Source organism: Orbicella faveolata, unplaced genomic scaffold, assembly GCF_042242905.1.
Source record: "Orbicella faveolata isolate gen_17 unplaced genomic scaffold, um_ofav_v1 contig_35, whole genome shotgun sequence".
Classification (NCBI taxonomy): Eukaryota; Metazoa; Cnidaria; class Anthozoa; order Scleractinia; family Merulinidae; genus Orbicella; species Orbicella faveolata.
This window is the reverse complement of record NW_028301564.1, coordinates 8,427,117-8,441,340: the sequence shown is the minus strand read 5'-3', so window position 1 is coordinate 8,441,340 and position 14,224 is coordinate 8,427,117. Positions and strand designations below refer to the sequence as shown.

Genomic DNA, 14,224 nt, shown 5'->3' with positions numbered 1-14,224 from the left:
ATTACTACTAGTTTAGCAATTTAAATTGGTCAGCGGATTCACTGAAAGTCTAACAGGAAGCTAAGGAGTGAGGGAAACATCGAGTGAATGTCCCATCTTTGCCTGCAACTTGAAATTAATACTATGTTTTTCCATGTTGAGATTCGTGTAAATGTTGTTGCACAATGTGTAAACTCATCTGAGAACAGTTGCAAGGCACCAATGAAGAACACCTTTGATGAAGTATGCGCCCTGCTAAACATGTATTATTATGATTATTGTTCTGTATAGTCTTGTAGTTACCAGTCCAACTCCGCTGATTAATTTTCCGCGTCCCGTCAATAAAGCAAGATCAGGAGGTCATGACCCGGAGCGTCCATCTCCCATACCAACCCTAGGATTCAACCCTTTCTGGTATCTTTTTATTTTTAGAACTTGACCTCTGGAAGTTTTCGCACCCCGCCTTTCAAATGCCCAATCAAAGCCCAGGTGGTCCCCGAGGGACCCCTAAGAGGTACCAATTCTAAAACGACACATTATCTCCTGTCATATTTCTTTGGCTCAATACCCTAAAAGGTACAGAAAAGCTCCCGCTGTGGACCTTTTGAGGTTGAACACCCTAAGAGGTATTGAGCTATCTTAGTGCTGCTGGAAATTACCAAGCGTGAAAGTGGACATGTGACCAACCTAGTACTACTTGTATAAACAATGTTTTTTTAAAATATTTTTTATTTTTATTTTTAAAACATTAACAAATAAACAGTAATACACGAGGTTATCTAATGTAGGGCGCCGTAGCTCAGTTGGTTAGAGCGCCTGTCTAGTAAACAGGAGGTCATGGGTTCAAACCCCATCGGTGCCTTACAGATGTTGCACTTTTTAATTTGTTATTACTTTTGAAAATTGCTCAACGAAGCTGCACATGTTGTACCCCTAGGAATTTTTCTGGTTGTGTTATCCGATGGATTAACTTTTAAGATTACGCCAGAGTCGACTGAAAAATTTCAAGAATTATATGGAACGTAACTTGCGAATTAATGACCATTATAATATAGATAGGACCCTGCGCACGCTCTGATTAGTCAAAAACCCATGCTTTTTACTCTGGTGATCAGAGTATAAAGAATAGAAAAAGCATGTTTTATTGTTTTTCGCATGTAAAATCTATATCATTAAGGAAATTAAAAGCCTAAGCCGTGTATTACACTGTGATAAAACACTCTGCACATTTGAGACCACTCGAGAAATCTACATTTCTACTTTTCCCTCGTGTTCTCAAATGCCCATCGTGTTTTATCGCGGTGTAACACACGACTTAGGCTTCCTTGTTTCTTAATAATGTGTTCCTCGTAGTTTCCGTAGTGTAGTGGTTATCACGTCCGCCTCACACGCGAAAGGTCGCCGGTTCGAGCCCGGCCGGAAACATCCCTTTTCATTTCTTTATTTGACTTCTGCAGTTTTTTTTTTTTTTTTATAATTGTACGTCTCGATTTCTTTATGGACTGTTTTATGGCAATGAAAATATGCTCAAGCAATAGTAATCTTGTCAAGTAAATTAACCAAAATTGAGGGATGTCAAAATAAAATAGAAGATTTTGCTGCGCCATTTCAATTATTTAGTAGTTATTTTTCTGTTGTAATCTTATGACAATAGTAATATTATGAGAAAAATTCTTCCAAAACTAGTAATTTGTTTTATCTAAGACTCTGATTTTCATGTAACAATCGGGGCATTAGCCCAAATGGTAGAGCACCCGCTTTGCATGCGTGAGGTACCGGGATCGATACGCGGATTCTCCAAATAATGTTATTTCACTCTAAAAGACAAAATTCAGATCAAGAGTGATTTTTAAATATTATTTGGCAAGTTATTTTATTCCAAATTTTACAAATAGCAGTAAGTTTTTTTAATTGTTTCCTTCGACGAAGTGGAACGCAAACCTAATTTTGACCTGTGGCTTTTCAGAGTTGGTGTGTCTGTGCACCGTCATAGGCCGAAAAAAACACATTCCTGTAAGGACACCAAAATGGCCACCCCGTTTGATTTTTGCAGGGCCATGTCACGGCCAGTAAACTGGTACCATTTAATGCTAAGACATGTGATGAGACATGTGCCGAACATGTGAGTATGTGAGCAGGCCATGTAAGCTCGTCTTTCCGATGGATCTTTCTTTGATTTCTCTCCATTCAGTCGCCGTACGCTTCGCTATAATGTGCTCTCAGAGGGAATGGTCCTTGTTTCTTAACACGACTTGGCTTTGGGATGATGACCGTGGGAAGACCTACATTTTGATTGCATTTGTTGATTAGTTCCAGTCGCGACAGAGAGCTCAGTCTTTATCCGATCGAAATTTTATTGCTTGGAATCGGTGGAAAAGTACTCTGAAGGCAAGACCCATAAGACTACTTTATTCATCAGGGGAAATACTCGAATTAGTCGCACGGAGTTTGTTTACGATAAACGACCACGCGAAACGAACACGCCATTGCAAATGCTAGCTTAGAATAATGTACGTAATTTAAATATTCTATGAAGCTTGAGAGTCTACAGAAACTGGCAGCGTCACGCAACGTATCAACAAATCGTGACCTCTTCACTAGCATGGACTTTGACACTATGCATATCTGACTGTAAAACCTTGGTTGCTGCTGAAAAAGTTGAAAGTCAGCTAGTGAAATCATTTATTTACGGTATATATATATTAAAGTGAGAGCGTCGAACGCACTCTCATAATCTCTGATTACTACTAGTTTTAAATTAGTTAATGTGGTGTATTTCAATCTCTTTTTTCATGTTCGGTAACACTTGACGAAAACTGGTAACCTGTTTTTCAAAATAGCCTCGCAATAGCTAAGGCATCTGTACAGTGGGGGATTAGCTCAAATGGTAGAGCGCCCGCTTAGCATGCGGGAAATACCGGCATCGATATCCGGATTCTCCAAAATCAAGACTTTTGCTAGCCATGTTAACATTTTTTTGGGCTTTTCTTTTCTGTTTGCAGTTCTTTTTTCCTCATTTATCTGCTCTTAAAACGCAGGTAGTGTGCCATGACTTCCTGCACAAAATCACTGTATTACACATCATCAATATTCACTGTTATTCGGATTCTCCAATTTTTTACTATCGATTTGTCGTTGCATACTTGTTTATTATTGTTATATTTGAAAACGTGCATTAAAATTTTCTGTAGGAAACCGTGAACGCACCATGTTCTCAATATTAAGCAGATTTTCACTGAAAATGTATTTATTGAATGCGATCATTATTTTCTTAAATCTCTAAGAAGAGCTGGCTCACTGGTGGCAGAACCGAAGTACGGCTTCTTCGGCACAAGGTGTCATGGCGTCAGTAACAGCGCGCCAAAATCCACAGTGGGAAAAAATGGCGGCTGTACATTTTACGACAATGCATGGCGTGCCTGGATTATCAAAGTAGACATAAAATCATATCTTTGCAACAATTGTCGCTGTATTACATTAATTGTGTACGCTAGGTTTAAAACTTTAGGAAGTTTTCTGCGCGTTTTTCATGAGCGTTTCTCAGGGATTTTGACGCTAAGAATTATTGGTAGTCGCCATTTTGCTGCCCACAGTGGATTTTTTGGCATAGTTTTTAGATGGGTTTTCCTATCGCGACATGAACATGAACCCACAAGCTTATAGCTTAAATTTCATCGTGTTTAGTGAGTAATTATTATTCATTCATTCACTCATTCCAGATTCTTAGCAAAGCTGTCGTTTCCTTCAGTTAATTTTCAATCTTCTACTTTCTGCTCTGGAAACAGGGTGTGAAGAGAGTCACACGTGCTGTCATCATGCGTAACTTTTAGCTTCACTAATAGGACAACCAAGTACAACTCTATTAGCATGTTTATACTACTTTTTTTTAAAGCAGTTTAGGAACTCCCTTTTCTGTTTTGATAAGGACTGCACGCAAACAAAAGCAAGCCAAATTTGTGTTTCTCTTTTTGCTTTCTTTGCGCGGGAAATGTTTCGTTGCTCATTTAAAAAAGACATTTCCAGGGCAGCAGATATTTATTAAAACATGTTCAAAGAAGGCTTTGAAATCAAAGGGAGAGTTTCACAGTTCAACGCAAGTCCTAGCTTTCGGGTAAGAATGAAGTATATTTTTAGTATCCAGTAGTGTCTAGTAGTATCTTTGAAGTATCTTGCTTTCTTCGCTTTTCTTCTTTCGCTCGTTCGTTCAGTTCTTTACATGCAATAAGCCAGTGATCAAAAAAAGCCAAAGGAATCGATGCTGTCACGACCTGTAAAATATTTTGACAAAATAGTACACATAGGGCCTATCCGGGAGTGGAACCCGGGACCTCTCGCACCCTAAGCGAGAATCATACCACTAGACCAACAGGCCAGAACAATGAATAGATACTACAAACTACGGTTAATCTGGTTTAAAACAGGTTAATTTACCAGTATGTTACTACCTTCACGTAGAGTAACATCAAAAAAATTAAAGTGTGAGATTTTCTGGATCAACTTATGAATTGTGTCGCTAGATTTTGTTGTTTCTTCTTTCTTTCTTTTTTAATCAAAGCAACGTGCAAATAAAAACAAAAAAGAAAAGACAGTTACTGCATGGGCCGGAATTATTGGGATTTTTAAGCTACCGTGCGAAAAATGTTTCATATATTATATAGCATATAAGTTTCTGAATCTGTAATTTCTAACCGATCAAATTCAACAGTACCACTATTTAACCGTAGAACTTTCTGTTCTAAGCGCAAAATAGGTCGGTGAGTTTACTTCTGTTTAAAAACAGAAATCAGAAACAAATCAGTAGATAGTGTTATCTCAGCTGGCTTACTTAAGGAAGAAGATGGTCCGTGTGAGGGTCGAACTCCCGACCTTGGCGTTATCAGCACCACGCTCTTTATTCTCGTTGCTATCTTAATTAGTATGAGCTGTAATACGAAAGCTTGGGTACTGTGAGATTGAGAAACCGCTTAGCAATTGCGCATCATGAGCTTCTGGGGAATTAGCTAAAATGGTAGGGCGTCCGCTAAGCATTCGGGAGGTACCGGGATCGATACCCGGATTCTCCAGATTGTTTTTTTCTTCAAAATCATTATTTTCCCAGATTCAACAATTCTTTCTTATGTAAACACGGGTGTAGGTTTGCAATTAAAAAGTATCACCTTTGGGAGAACCTCAGTCGGACCTGTGTGGTGTTTGGCTTTTGCCTACATAGCAAAAAATTAAAATCGTGATCCTAGCGGAACATAACATTAGTGAATTAAAGTGTCTACATGAATAAAATAATAAAATAGCTTTACGTTCTGCCCATCATCATCAAATAGGAACTGAACCTAAAAGACCTAAAACTCGGTATAAATTTGCTAAGAACAGCATATAATAGTAGGCTGAACCTTAGGCTATTTTCAAATCGATGGCGATCTATAACATCAGTCGGTAATTACATTTACCCTCCATATATGAAGCAAGCAGATGGTAGTCTGAACACAAAACTGATTCTCGCACGTGGATTAAATGCTCTGTTTGTTTTAATCTTTCGCGCTATGAAGTAAATACTAAGTGATTACGATCGGCGCATTTTCAATTAATTTCCTCTCCCTGGAGAAAGCAAAATTAATATAAAAACTGCCATCGCCGTACCAACTACCGAGCTGGATTAAAAAGTTTCCCAAGATTTCATTGTTAATCAATTTCATTCTCCGAAGAACGATTCAATTTTTAAACTCGTGGATACGCGAAGCGTAGAAACGTGTTTCTTGCGGGGACTCCGATATGCAAATGTGTCACTCACTCACTCACTCACTCACTCACTCACTCACTCACTCACTCACTCACTCACTCACTCACTCACTCACTCACTCACTCACTCACTCACTCACTCAACTCACTCACTCACTCACTCACTCACTCACTCACTCACTCAGGTGTAGACACTGTTCGTAATTAGTCGGCCCGAACGAGAGCGCCCGAGGCCGACGCCACGTTTGAAAAGTAACCGAGCCCGACGCCATATTGGAATAGTAACCGTGCAGTCAGCGCGAGCCTCGCTATCGTGTTTGCGCGGTTACTACTCAAAGGATGCATCGTGCGAGCCCGAACTGATGATTTTGTAGCTTTTACACAACCATTAATGTTAGGTGTTTCGCTAAATTGAAGTGGAGTTGACTTCGAATGTTCGAATTAGTACTATGGCCAACTTGAGCGCTGAATTTCATGAGCATTTGACTCGTCCAGGCGTTCAAAATGACCAGGAGATGAGCATTTGTTTGTTGGAAAGTGACCTACTAATGTGGTAAGCTTTGATGAGAATGTGTCTTATTCGAGGACCTTAATGAACTTACATGAGCGAAACGAACACTTCCCAATGAACGAAACCAGAACAAACATCGGCACCATTATATAATATTGTAATTTTATAATTAGTAACATCTAAACCTGAGGCCAGCCGAAAAATTGTTTTGAATATACCTTGTGTCAGCCTTGCAGTAGTCTTTGACTTATTATCGTTTTACTTTTCAAGTTTGGCTGATTAGATCTCCCGTGAGATCCAACCGTCAATCGAGTAGTCCACGTTCAACCGACATCGAGTTAAGCTTAGATTAAAGTTGTGTTCTCTATACTTGTCTTGTTTATTTTAGTATATTGATGTGAACTCTGAGTGAGATGTGAAATGCACATAAACTTGGAAAAAAATACCCAAATACTTGATTTTGATAAGCTTAAATGATTTTTACCTTGTCTTGTGTTTACACTTTAATTTGCTTCCTGATTGAAAAGATAACAAAGGGAAAGAAACCCCTCTGTGAGCTCGTAGGAGTACATATTTATGGATGGACAGATTTTTTGGATCAACAATGAAAATGCTTGCAAATGAGGCTACTTATTTTGATATACTTTACATGCAATATATATATAGGGACAAGCGGTTCTACATTGGAAAAGAAGTGCTGTCTCAAAAGAAACCTTACCTATAGCCTTGAATAAAATGTAATGAAAAAGGTCTGTAAGCTCGTACGACTTGAATACTTGTAAATTTTGCCAGCAGGTAGACAAACATCAAGATCAAGATCTGGGTATGTGTGTGTGTGTGTGTGTGTGTGGGGGGGGGGGGGGGGGTGGGGGGAGGGGGGGAGGAGAGTACTCTATGATTTCTTTGGCACGAGTGTCCTCTGTGACCCAAGAACCCTTAGCCTTTACCACTCTCTGTTTAGCTGCAATTTTGCCACCCTAACTATTCTGTAATATGTGTGCAAAAAAAGCCAACGCAAAAAGCCTACGCTTTGTGAGATAAGTGCGACCTTGCGTGGTACGAACCCGGCTTGTTTTAACAGCCTTTAAAAACACACCAGTAACTGCAAGCTCACCAACATGTTTCATCTCTATATTACTTAGTCCACGAGTTTGACGATAGGTCTCCTTTGATTTTAAATTGCGTTTGCTGCCATTTATAGACAACAAAATTGATTACCCCTTCGCATTCAGTTAAAGGTTGATTGCTTTGATGACATCTTTCAGGAAGGCTTACTTTAATTTGTTACAAGCCATTTGCTTTGGCACAAACTTCAACGTTCAACAGATCTTCAATCGCTACCAAGTAACGAATCTGGGAAAAAGAATGTCTTTAAACATTTCAGGGAATTTTACAACGAACGGGACAATAGTGGAGTTGGTAAAGAAAGCCTCAAATGGAAAACTTTATTTTACGATCGACAAGTTATTGATTTGTTTATCAGCGTCAGTAGTTATCGGAGTTGGAATCGCTGGAAATATTTCCGTCCTGTTAATAATCAAGAGAACCCAGTCGCTTCAAAGCGCTCAGAATTATTTATTGGCAAATCTAGCGGCTGCCGATGTTCAGTTACAAGTCTCCTGTTTTGTGGTTTTTCCCTCATCCCGATGATTAAGGTCCTTCCAGATGGAGCTGTTGGAACTGTTCTCTGTATGTTCTTTGTCGGCTTCAACGTTCCCCTGACTGCTACGGTTGTCTCGGTTTTCACGCTTACAATCCTAGCAATAGAACGGTATAACGCAGTAGTAATACATCTACGGATGTTGCAGCTTACGAGAGAAACGGTTCGATACGCGATTATTGGCACATGGATGGCGTCCGTTGCCTTAAACACACCATTGTTTGTGTACACAAATTACAAGATTAAGACAGCAGCTTGCCGACAGACGTACAGTCAGAACGCAAAGTTAACTCACATTATCTTCTACATAATTTTTGTTTTCACTCTTCCTTTTCTTGTTATCAGCTTTTGCTACAGTAAACTTGTGAAATCGCTCAATCACAGAAGAGTGGTTACACCTGATAGCAATATCCCAGAAAAAGAACTCATGCGACAACGAAAACAACTCTTGAAGATGTCGCTGACAGTTACTTTTGTTTTCGGGGCGTGTGTTTTACCTGCCAGTGTTGTTACTGCCCTTCGCTATTTTCGGCTGGTAAGCCACCCGTGCGGGCTTTTGGGTATTGCTGCTTTTTATAAGTTCTGTGGTAAATCCATTCATTTATGCATTTCACAGCTCAAATTATCGAGGCGCTTTTAAACATTACTCAAATGTAAATAGACGCCCTGGATTACATTTGTCCCGTTAGTTCAGCGACATTTCTTTGGTCAACTTGTCTCGTTTGATGAGTTTACATTTCTTTCTCCTTTCATTGCTGTAAGAGTAGTTCGCTCCACGGTGGGGGGTGGGGACGGATAACTAAGATGGACTATCATCCCATCCATGGGACAAAAAAATACTCTCAGTTGTTTAATACAACGGAGACTGGGATAATCTCTGCCTTGTGTGGGCTAGCAAGGCACAGGTGGGGCCATTTAACGTTTCCTTACCATCCAGTGTCAAAGGAGGGCGTCAATTTCAGTTCTAAAAGGTGAAATTCAACCTTTAACTTCCAGGTTTCAATAAAGCGAGTCGTAAAGGCAAAAGTAATTTTTCAGAGAATCTTTGTGTTATCTGCGTTGTACGGCTGTTATGAGAAAGGTTGCGTTACAAAACCGTAACTGAAAGCGTAGACCGCGGCAATACCGAAAGGTGCTTCGGGTATTGCTCCTTTACTGCTAGTCGATTGAAGTCCAGGTTGTTTCAGAGGGACAGCGGAAATTCATTAATAGGAGTATTCCCACCTTCTCTGATAGCTAGAGAAAATTATCCAAATAAAAAGTTTACAAACCGTTATTTGTACAACAATGGTCAGAAGAACATCTGTCTTCAAAAAGAATTAAAGCTGCATATTAGCTAGTAAAATAAAGACTGCTGGAGAATCCGGGTATCGATCCCGGTACCTCCCGCATGCTAAGCGGGCGCTCTACCATTTGAGCTAATTCCCCAAAGCGTAAGCATATAAAAGTTGCTATAACTATTGAAAAACCAATGTTTGAGGCATGACCCGGTAATTAGTTTCAAGCTTTTTTCTAAACAATTTACTTAGAATTTCAGTTTAGAAAAACAGATGATTTAATAAAATATGTTGCTTTTCATTCTAGTTCCTTGTTATTTAGAACATTAGCTATTGATATTTACGAGACATTATTGGAAAGTATATGAGAAACAACTGCCAATAAATAATTCCGGGATAGCTATATTTCAGCAAAAATCTCCTCATCATTTGAGAAAGCACGTTAACAATATATACATACATCTTAAAGAATAAAACCAAATCAGTTTGAACAAAGCCAATAAGCGGGTGCTGTTCCTCATTAGACCAAACTTCCGATAACGTTCTTGTACTGATCAGTACAAGAATAATACTTAAAAAAACGGCACCGAGATTAATTTGTCTGGTCCGTTAGCTCAGTCGGTAGAGCGTGGTGCTGATAACGCCAAGGTCGTGAGTTCGACCCTCACACGGACCAACTTTTCCTTTTTAGTAAACCAGCTGGAAAATACCATTTTAAGATTTCTAACTGACTGTACCCTGATTTCTCTTTTCCTTTATGTTTTTTTCATTAGTTAATTTCCCCTGATCAGTTCAAAACAAGAGGACTGGATCAAAATTACTTTAGTTTAATATTTTCCCAGGAGTCGTTGGAAATGTTTCCAGGCCAACAGAAACACTTGGTTAAGTCATATTTTAATGTAGAAGGGCTTCGTAGTAGTCACTGGGAATTGTCTGTGCAAAAACAAAGGTGATTCTTTAGCGAAGAAAGGTATACCGTTGTTTCATATGGCCGTTGTGACGTCACAAAAACCATCGTACAATTGTCTGTTTCGATATGATGTTGTTTTCATTGACAAAAGAGTATTAAAAAAGGCATGTCCGGGAGCGGAGCCCGGGACCTCTAGCACCAAAGCGAGAATCATACCACTAGACCAACAGGCCACAAGTGGCTGGACATCATTTGACAAATTAAAGGTCTTAATCTACCTTTTTCTGTTGAACTGATACTGTAACACCTGTCATGTGTTGTCTCATTGGCCATGATATTTACTATCCAAATATTCCGGGTTTTCGCTTTTCATGTCTTTCGAGCATGATACAATGTAGCAGAAACCTTACACAAGTTAACATTTCATCCACAAAAATAATTTTGATGGAAATTGTACGAAATCCTTTGAAGGAAGTCTCCGTGGCGCAATCGGTTAGTGCGTTCGGCTGTTAACCGAAAGGTTGGTGGTTCAAGCCCACCCGGAGACGGTTCTTTTTGTTTTGGTAATTATTTTCTATATAGTTAGCGTCAGGATTCCATCCATCCATCCTTTTTGCATAATTTTTAGTTGTAATACATGTAAGTAGATCTTCTCAAATAAACAGGCACTGCGCGGATATGATGTGAATAAACCGTTATTATTGCGATCGTGAGCGTTGACGGTTGAAGTGAATTTGGCTGTAATTTTTCATAAAAGGGTACAAATTTGCCCATATTTGAATAGTCCAATTAGTCCTATAATTTGTGCATTAAATATGAGGTCTTTATCCTTCAGTCAACTGTTTGTCTAATTAACATAATTATATCACCTCTATTACCGCCGCGCTCGTTAATCGCCTGCCTCCGTGACTAGAAGCTAAAGGACTTGAACATACGTGTATCTTTTGTGCGATATATTAAAACGTTCGTTTCTAAACAGCATAACTTGACCCTAGCCAATCGTTTAGTTCTAAATTAAGGATATCTCAGACATTTGACAGCTAATATTGGCTTGCTTATTTGACGATTGACGGTAAAAATATTGCGGTTTTGACGGTTAATTTTTTGGCCATTTGACGGTTAAGACACCACTGAGGATAGCAGCGATCATTCGTAACTGGTTTTGGTAGTGTAGCGGTTATCACGTCAGCTTTCCACGCGGAAAGTCACCGGTTCGAGCCCGGCCGGAAACATTTTTTTTCATTTTTAACTCGTGAATTACGCATGCGCAAGACGAGTTATGGTGAGTTATGGATAAATGTGTCGCTCGCTCGATGGGCTGTAAACATTATGCAAATGAGGTACGCTCAGGGGTTGCTTTTAAATTGCTGTCCATCTTTAATCAAAATAAGCTGTTTTAAAGGTCTAAATTAAAAGATATAAGTTAAAGAAGACTCGGACACCGAAAATGAGAACATCGAGGATCGTAAAATCGATGAGCAGCACAAGTTTTCACTAGATGCGGACTTCGTATTGATTTTACAGAAACGGAAGACGTTGAAGTACGGTTTTGGTATGGTAAACGCGCATATAGCGGGAGAAATGATACAAACACAGCGCATTTATTTATTGTTTCGCTAAAAACAACGAAAAAAGAAAGGAAAAAAAATAATGAACCACCTTTCACCCGGAGTTGATCGCGGAATCTTTCGCATGGAGATTTGTCCGCTAACCTCAGTACTACGTGAACATGACATAGGTACAGTGGAGAAAACAAACATTATGAGAATTAAACCGCTGATAACTCTGTACCAGGATTGTCTGGAGGTTAATTTGTCCTTCATCGAGCAACTGTCAGTGAGTATATTTAGTATTCGTGGATTTTTCTGACGCTCGACAGTGCCTTTTTTAAGAGGCGGTCTCTGTAAGAACCGACCACTGATTTTACTTCGAAAATTCGATTTTTCTCATAAGCTGGGATTTCGAAGCCCTTATCTAGTCAATCACTAAAATGAGTTTCATTTGATTAAAAATTCCATTTGAAGTTTTCTAGGATTGATTGAAGTTCGGTGCGCTCGACACAAGTTGCATGCCTGTCGAAATTGGAAAAATAGCACATATTGCCGGCGCTCTAAAAACAATATTATTCGCTCAAAAGTCCCAATTCTTTTTCTCAACTATAGATGTATCATAGCAGTTTGTTTAGCCATGTTGCAATTATAATTCAATGTTGCTCCCTCAACGGTTAAAAGAAGATTTTCTACCCGTTAAATCGAGTTTTGAACCAAACACGAAAATACCTCTACTTTGAAGGCACGTTTTAAAAATGTGGTACTTGTTTGAAACTGCCGAACTACATGAATAGAAAGTAGAAATGGCCCTTTCTTTAAAACAATAGTAAAATTTGTCTGCCTGCTAGGTTTTCAAAACTAACGACCGCTTAAAGTTCGGGAAATTTTGAAAATATTCCAGTGAGTAACTAACACACTCGCCGTCGTGAATTGCTCCGATAAATTCAAGTGAATCTCTTACCTGGCGTCAAGATTAGAGATTTGGTCCTTTGTAGCGATCCTTGAAACCTAGGTAGCATTAAAAGTGCCAGCTTTTCCTTCCAGCTGTAGGTTTTTATATAAAATATATTTATACGTTCCTCATCTGTGTCGAGCGTGATCGTCACCGTACTTCGATGTTCTTTGTATTACTAACCATTGTTTTCCTCGAAGCCGGTTTAATCGTGTAGAGTCCTCTTGAAAGGTTTGTAGAAGCACTCTTTTAGATAACTCTCGGCACACATACATGTATGAACAGTAAACGGTGATCCGGGAAGCCAAGGAAGGATTGATAAATGCCACGGCCATTTTGTGTTTACAACAGGTGTTTTAGTTCCCAATCTTCCCATGAGTATCACGGCATTGATTCCCGTTATACTCACGGGAAGATTGGGAACTAAAACACCTGTTGTAAACACAAAATGGCCGTAACATTTATCAATCCTTCCTTGGCTCCCCGGATCACCGCTTACTGTTCAGGTATGTGTGCTGAGAGTTGTCCAAAAGAGTACCTCTACAAACCTTTCAAGAGGAGTCTACGTGATTAAACCGGCTTCGAGGAAAACAATGGTCAGTAATACAAAGAACATCGAAGAATGTGACGGTCAGACACGCTCGACACAGATGAGGAACGTATTGAATGTACTTATATACAAACCCTGCAGCTGGAAGGAAAAGCTGGCACTTTTAATGCTACCTAGGTTTCAAGGATCGCTACAAAGGACCAAATCTTTAATCTTGACGCCAGGTAAGAGATTTACTTGAATTTATCGGAGCAATTTACGAAGGCGAATGTGTTAGTTACTCACTGGAATATTTTCAAAATTTCCCGAACTTTAAGCGGTCGTTAGTTTTGAAAACCTAGCAGGCAGACAAATTTTATTATTGTTTTAAAGAAAGGGCCATTTCTACTTTCTATTCATTTAGTTCGGCAGTTTCAAACAGGTGCCGCATTTTTAAAACGTGCCTTCAAAGTAGAGGTATTTTCGCGTTTGGTTCAAAACTCGATTTAACGGGTAGAAAATCTTCTTTTAACCGTTGAAGGAGCAACACTGAATTATAATTGCAACATGGCTAAACAAACTGCTATGATACATCTATAGTTGAGAAAAAGAATTGGGACTTTCGAGCGAATATTATTTTTTTTCAGAGAGCTCGCAATATGTGCTATTTTTCCAGTTTTGGCAGGCATGCAACTTGTGTCGAGCGCACCGAACTTCAATCAATCCTAGAAAACTTCAAATGGAATTTTTAATCAAATGAAACTCATTTTAGTGATTGACTAGATAAGGGCTTCGAAATCCCAGCTTATGAGAAAAATCGAATTTTCGAAGTAAAATCAGTGGTCGGTTCTTGCAGAGACAGCCTCTTAAAACTTAGAGGTCACATGTGTTCATTCGTCGGCAAATAGAGTCGCAACGTTTGTTTTGAGGGAAGGTCTTCATGACACGTTTTGCACCGGGGCTCTTCGCAAGCTACATACAACACAGGGAAGATGAAACAAGATGTTTTGTTCAAGAAGCTTGGTTTCGAAGAAATCGGAGTGAATCAACGTAGTAGTTGAAGGATACATTAATCGTCGCAATCACCGACTGGATCTGAAGAGAGTTTAACATTCCACATTAG

The 14,224-nt window shown here is 39.3% G+C and overlaps 6 non-coding genes across 6 annotated transcripts; 4 read left to right on the top strand and 2 right to left on the bottom strand.

Moving 5' to 3' along the window:
• Positions 1-767: 767 nt before the first annotated feature.
• Positions 768-841, top strand: Trnat-agu (transfer RNA threonine (anticodon AGU)). Its single transcript has one exon. It is a non-coding gene; the product is annotated as a tRNA-Thr (tRNA).
• Positions 842-1,331: 490 nt separating this feature from the next.
• Trnav-cac (transfer RNA valine (anticodon CAC)) lies at positions 1,332-1,404 on the top strand. Its single transcript has one exon. It is a non-coding gene; the product is annotated as a tRNA-Val (tRNA).
• A 2,875-nt stretch (positions 1,405-4,279) lies between these two features.
• Positions 4,280-4,351, bottom strand: Trnap-agg (transfer RNA proline (anticodon AGG)). The gene has a single exon. It is a non-coding gene; the product is annotated as a tRNA-Pro (tRNA).
• A 4,887-nt stretch (positions 4,352-9,238) lies between these two features.
• On the bottom strand, positions 9,239-9,311 carry Trnaa-agc (transfer RNA alanine (anticodon AGC)). The gene has a single exon. It is a non-coding gene; the product is annotated as a tRNA-Ala (tRNA).
• A 452-nt stretch (positions 9,312-9,763) lies between these two features.
• Positions 9,764-9,836, top strand: Trnai-gau (transfer RNA isoleucine (anticodon GAU)). The gene has a single exon. It is a non-coding gene; the product is annotated as a tRNA-Ile (tRNA).
• Positions 9,837-10,544: 708 nt separating this feature from the next.
• Trnan-guu (transfer RNA asparagine (anticodon GUU)) lies at positions 10,545-10,618 on the top strand. Its single transcript has one exon. It is a non-coding gene; the product is annotated as a tRNA-Asn (tRNA).
• The last annotated feature ends 3,606 nt before the right edge of the window (positions 10,619-14,224 follow it).